This window comes from Spea bombifrons, chromosome 6, assembly GCF_027358695.1.
Source record: "Spea bombifrons isolate aSpeBom1 chromosome 6, aSpeBom1.2.pri, whole genome shotgun sequence".
In the NCBI taxonomy this organism is placed as follows: Eukaryota; Metazoa; Chordata; class Amphibia; order Anura; family Pelobatidae; genus Spea; species Spea bombifrons.
In genome coordinates this window covers 24,498,878-24,505,571 of record NC_071092.1, presented here as the reverse complement: position 1 = coordinate 24,505,571, position 6,694 = coordinate 24,498,878, and positions in this window count along the sequence as shown.

Sequence of the window (6,694 nt, the reverse complement as noted above, 5' to 3'; positions counted from 1 at the left end):
CACGCCAAAAGAATAAAATACTTGCCACACTGACTGCAGATTCTGGGGAGGCAGAGTCAGTGCAGTCTTCCCTCCTTCTGATCCTACTGTGGTTTTGAGAGGTCCTCTTCCCCCGTAATCATCCTTAGAGTCCCTAAATTACAGCTTACTTTTCCTTCCTCCTTGTAGTTCAGGTATGGATCAATACATGTAAACAGCACTGGCACGTGTAGATCAACTGAATAAGACATAGCAGTTATAGATAAACATAACACACAAACCCAACTTGGCATGTAGCGATCAAGTAATCACATTCGATCTCAGTATTGAAGATATATAAATCTGATAAACTGATCCAAATCCTGTATTTGCAGGTATACAATAACATTGTATGGAAACAAAGCATAGGTATAGATCAACAGAATAACAAACTCAGCTTTGCAGGTATAGATCAATTGGATATCACATGTAAACTTAGCATTAAAGGTATAGCTAAAACCCCTAAATTACAGGCATAGATCACAGGTTGCACACCCCAAAGGCCACATTTGAATGTATTTCATACACAACTCATTCATACACAAATTCATTCACTCAGCCACACTAACTTATTCATTCTCTATTTCAGTATTCTTGCTTAACCCCCTTTTTCACTAGCTACCTTTTCGCTATCGACCCCCCCCTTTATAGTTCACTTACCCTGCTGTAGTCCTGCAGTGGGAGCACAAGGCCACTGTCGCGCTGCTCTGCCACGATGTGTGCTGCTGAGCGCCGGGATATGATTACATACTGTGCACCTCCCTCGGCACAATCCTTGGTAATAGGATGGCCACCTGGCCCCCATGGCACACTGAGACAGCACAGCCTCCCACACCCCAAAGGCTGTCCGTGGCTGCACATCTTTTAAAAGGCATTTTTGGTACGGTTGGTTCATGTGTAGTCTCATTTAATATTATACAAATGTTTCTCCATCACAGTGGGAGTACAACACAAAACCTGGAGGTTGCAGGAGAGTTGTTAAAACATTTAAGTCTCCTGAGGCCTGTCACAGCTGTGGATACACGCTCGGTGTTTTGCAAAATAAACTTATAAACCATTTGAACAGGACTGTCCCTTTGTAATGTTTAACATTGACATTCCTGCCATGTGTAGGGCTCCAGGACCATGTCAAGCATATCTCCCCTTAAATTTCCAAATTCTGTGATAACTAGGCACAGAAAATTATATAACACTTGAGAAAACTACTGTTTTAAGACATTTTTAAATCATATCTTCTGAGTTATGTGATTTGCCTTATTACCATATGACACCATGTGGGGACAATTCTAAAATAGACACCTGATAACTGTAGAAATACTGTATATTTATGTATTACATTTATATTTAACACATTCTGTTTCCCCTAGACGATAGCCAGTATTTATCTAATTGATTCCTTTTTAAATGTATTTAATGTTACACTGTTATACTAAACCTTAACTACCAAGCTGTCTGGCAGACCATGAGCTGCCTGAATAAAATCTAATCCTTTAGGAAGTACATAACTGTTGTCACCCAAGCTTTGAACAACTGCCAACATGGCTAGCTGTAAAACTCATGCCTCAGCTTGAAAAGTTTGTCGTCGTTTCACTCTGACGGGACATCTTAGCTGACGATAGATTGTAAACAGTTGAAAAACAGATATCTGTGATGTACTTTTGCCAATGGGCACATTGCCTGTTGCATTGTGCCTTTGGGCTACTTGTTTCCAAGATGTCCAGCAATACCTAAAATACAAGGAACCGATTTTACCATCTGCCACTGTTGGTTGCTCACTGATACATATTGAATGGAATATCGAACATCTGCCTCTCTACTTATCGCATAGGCTTTGGGACATGCTCCAATGTATGTCACCTTTATGAATGTCCTAATGCGCAAAACAGCCTCACCAACATTATTAAAGTACTTATTTTTTTATTTTTTTTTTTACCTGCCAGGAAAGTATTTCCAAACCCAAGTCAATGCCAGGATCGCTGCCAGTCTTGAGTAACAAAGACATGGGCAAGGGTATATGTCTTGAGGCACCTAAGAACTCTCATACATGGATATTATCAAGAGGCAGCCCATTAAATAAGCAGATTTTCTTTACGAACAAATGCCGTTCGTGGGGAAACGGGTGTAGTAAACGTTCACTGGACATGCTAAAAAAATAAAAAAAAAATGGCTGTGACTGCCCTCTAAAGATGGCTCTATTGTTCCTTCTAATCTAACAACAGCCTGGGCCTGTTCAACTAGAATGGCTGCACAGCACAGAAATCATCATGTAAAGGTGCACACCTGTTTCCAAAGGGAAACCGTAACGCAATAAGGTAGAAGACAGAAGGGCCTATTGTACTCATGAATATTGTTTTATTCCATTTTCTATTCACAACAAAGGAAAGCTCTAACAGAAAATGTCAGCATTTCGAAGGTGTCTGCGACTATACATGCATACAGCAGGCCTTAAAGTAGTAGACTTCAGTTTCCTTCATGGTGTTAAATACTTTGGGTCATGTAGTGTATGGGGGCACTCCCTAGTTAATTTTAGGTGTTCCACCCACACTCCTTGCTAACAGGTATATAAAATCAACTTTAAATGTGGCATTATAACAGGATGCTACCTTTGCCACAAGTTAGTTTGAGGAACTTCTACCCTTCTCTCCTGGTCCACCAAAAGTGGTAGACTGAGCACACCGGGGCTACTGAGTGCCGAAGCGTGTTGCAAACATAATTCACCTGTTCTCTGTAGCATCACTCGCTACAGAGTTCCAAACTGCTTCTGGAAGCAACAGCACAAGCACCGAGAGGCAGGAGATTCATGAAAAGAGTTTCTGTGGCCGGGGCAGCTGTACACAAGCCGAGGATCACTATGCGTATTGACAATCATCAGCTGGAGTGGTGTGAAGCACACCGCCAATGGACTTTGGAGCAGAGGAAATGTGTTCTCTTAAGTGATGAATCTCTAGGTCTCATGGACAAATCTGGGTTTGGTGGATGCCAGGAGCATAGTGCTTATTGTAAAGTTTAGGCCCTAATAGGAATCAGAATGCCAATTGTGAGCCAGGCCTTCCATTCAACATCAGTGCCTGTAATGATCAGGTCTCCAAGTAATTTTGGTCATATAAAGTGAAACATAGAAGTTGATGGCAGATAAGAACCATTCAGCCCAACCTATGAATAATTTCCTTAGTCCTTGTCCTTATCTTATCTAGCTTAGCCTTATGCCTATCCTATGCTTGCTTAAATGCCTTCACTGTATTAATCTCACGTCATGCACAGGGCCGGCCCGACAATGGAGCCGAGTGGGGCAACTGCTCCAGGCGGCACTTTTGTCGCCCCAAGTCCCTTTTTTTTTTTTTTTTTTTTTTTTTTTTTTTAAAGCGAAAGAGCGCCTCTCTCTCTCCTCTGCGGCGAGTCTCCCTGTTCGGTCTCGATGCCGGCTTGTAATGCTGAGTGCCGGAAGATTACCTCATTTCCGGCGCTCAGCATTACAAGCCGGCACCGAGACCGAACAGGGAGACTCACCGCAGGACTGCTGAAAGGTAAGTACAAGGGAGGGGGGGTTAAGGGTAGATAATAGGGAGGGAGAGGAAGGGTAGATAATGGGGGGGCGGCAGGGACGGAGGGAGAGGAAGGGTAGATAAGGGAGGGGGGGCGACATTTTAAAATTCGCCCCAGGCGGCAATTTGCCTTGGGCCGGCCCTGGTCATGCATTCACCATCCTTTCAGTAAAGTAGTATTTCCTGATATTACGTTTAAACCTTTGCCCCTCTAGCTTAAGACTATGTCCTCTTGTTGTAGTAGTATTTCTTCTGTTAAATAAATCCACTCTCTTTATCATTTGATTCCCTTTAAGTGTTTAAATGTTTCTATCATATCCCCCCTATCATGTCTTTCTTCCAGGCTATATAGGTTAAGATCCTTTAACCTTTCTGGTAAATTTTATCCTGTAATCCATAAACTATTTTAGTAGCGCTCCAGCATCTCTATATCCTTCTGGAGATCCGGTCTCCAGTACTGTACACAATACTCCAAGTGAGGTCTCACCATTGATCTGTACAACGGCATGAGCACTTCCCTCTTTCTACTGCTAATACCTCTCCCTATACAACATAGACGTCGCTACAGGGGGGGGGTAGATTATTCCTTGCACCCCCTTTTGCCACCCTCCAAATTTGGAAAACCTAGCTGCAGTACTAACTGCAGTGCCAAATGCAGCTGCAGTGCCGTCTAAATGTAGTTCTGATGACACCATGGTAAATCACATTGCTGCCAGCAAAGTGATTCACCAGAAGCCCCTAATACAGTAGCGTATCTATAGGGGAGGGGCTGGTCTTCAGGGCCGCGCCAAGGCAGCTGCAACATTGGGCATCGGGTGATCCATATTCCTCTCACTTTGCGCCGGCAATTGATGCTGAGTGCCGGGATATGATGCTCTCATATGAGTAATACTCTAAAATAAAGATATAACACAACACAATAGTGCAAATAATATGGGAATAAATTATTCACAAATAATATGGGAATAAATATTGGTGATTTATACACTCACAGCAGTAGAGCCCAAACTCGGCTCTACAGTATGTGCCTGTGGGTTATATAGTTAACCCCACACCCTCTGCTCGAGAAGCAGTCCTCCTCAAACGGCAATCTTGGAAAGACCCTGTTAGTGAAACACTGGTTCAAGTGTATATGCTCTGGTGCTGACTTCTTTAGCCCTTAAGTGGCCGGATACAACCAGAAAAACGGATTTTGCAGATATGGCTAAAGGTATTTATTTTAACAAATACATTAATCAAAATAAACCAATACCAAATGCTGTTAAAGTCCCCAATGATGCGTTTCGCCCTGGATGGGCTTCCTCAAATATATGTGTATATGTGTGTTTATGCGCAGGTGTGTGTAAAGGCAGTGTATATGTGTGTTTATGGGCAGGTGTGTGAGAGGACAGTGTCAATAAAATAACCTCTGTAAAAATAAAAACGAACAACTGAGGGGGCACAATTTTCCATTCTTGTCTCGGCACAAAAGGAGCCAGCTACGGCTCTGCTCACAACAACCAGGCATCGCAAGAGCCTTACTCTCTGCACTTATTTGTACACTATAAAGAAAAGCTTTCGAGAGTTTTCCTCTCTTTCTCAGGTCTGAAGCAATACCTCAGGAAGAGAGGAAAACTTTCGAAAGCTTGTCTTTTAGGTATTATGTTAATCAGATAAAAAGGTATCATAGCATACTACAATACTCTCGTATTTTGGCCTCCTATTTATACATACTTATTTAGTTTTTTCAGTGGCACGGTTTAGTGGTGGAACGTATTAATCCCCCCCCCCGGTTTGACTGTGGTATCTTATGTGCCCCCCATATATACTGTATTTGCTCGATTATAAGACAAGGTTTTTTCAGAGCAAATGCTCTGAAAAATAGCCTGCGTCTTATAATGGAGCTCGTCTGCTAATCAGACCTCAAATAGAGGTCTGACTATGAGACTAAGATCCAGATCCCCCTGCAGCGCTGCAGGGGACCTGGATCCTCCTGTCTGGTAACCTCAGCTGCTTCCGGCACTTCCACCGGGTCGTCTATCACCGAGAGCAGGCGAAAGCGCGAGCAGCAGCAAAGGTTGTCTACGCGCACCTTCCCCAGCCTAGCGTGCCCTCAGCATGGTGGGCGGATCCTCCACCATGTTGGATGATGTCATATCCCGGCATAGATTCAATCACCCTGGAATTCCTCACTGGGTGCTTTTCCATCTGCGCAGTCTTTAAAGAGGTGTTGCTTGGGGCCCCAATATCCAATTAGGGCCATATTTGCACTAGACACAGTGGGGACCCTGAGCTGCCAAAAGACACCCTGGTTGTGGGCGAGCTCCTTTGGGAGACCCAGAGTGTCATGTTTTATGTTCCTAGACTGTCTCCACAGGTGGTCCGAGTCAGGCACCAGGGGGATAATCCTATAATCCCAATGTATTTTTTCTTTGTGTATTCCCATTGCTGGACCTGAAGGAGGACTTTGTGCGTTTTTCTGTCCCATTTTATGATAATTGTCTCTGCTGTGTATAAATAGCTGTATGTCTGTTCTGTTCTCACCTCAACATTGGGCTGATGCTTGGGGTGGGCTGCTATAACTCGCTGTCCTTTTCAGGGCAGTACATGTGCTGAATACACTAAGCTACAGCTAACTACAGCATCAACGCAGCTCACAGGAGAGATGAAGAGAAAAGGGAAAGGTAGAGAGAAATAGGGGATGAAGAGCAAGTGTGTGGATGCAAGGGCAAGTGTAAGCCAGGATGCTTATGTGCAAGGGAAAACATGAATGTGTGTGTATGGGCAGCCATTTGTAAGGGGAGAGGATGTGTGTGTTTTGATGATACGTACACATTAATGTCACCATTTTGGGCCTAGAGCGTATAGGCTGATTTGCACCAAAACAGACTATTTAGTATTGTTTTAAGTAAATAAAAACAATTTAGTGGCCTTTGCGGAGTCCAGAAACTGTGAAAAAGTCCGCCATGAACTGCGGCCGTTCCAATTCCTGGTCGGGGGTCATGTGACCTTCCGACACTCAGACGCCGGGGAGTGTAAACGTGTAAGAGCCCAATTTTTTGTGCTTGCCTAGGGTGGAAAAGGAGCCAGCTACCAGTCTGAAGCGCATAATACGAATTTGGATGAACACTGCCTTTCATATTCAAATAATTGTG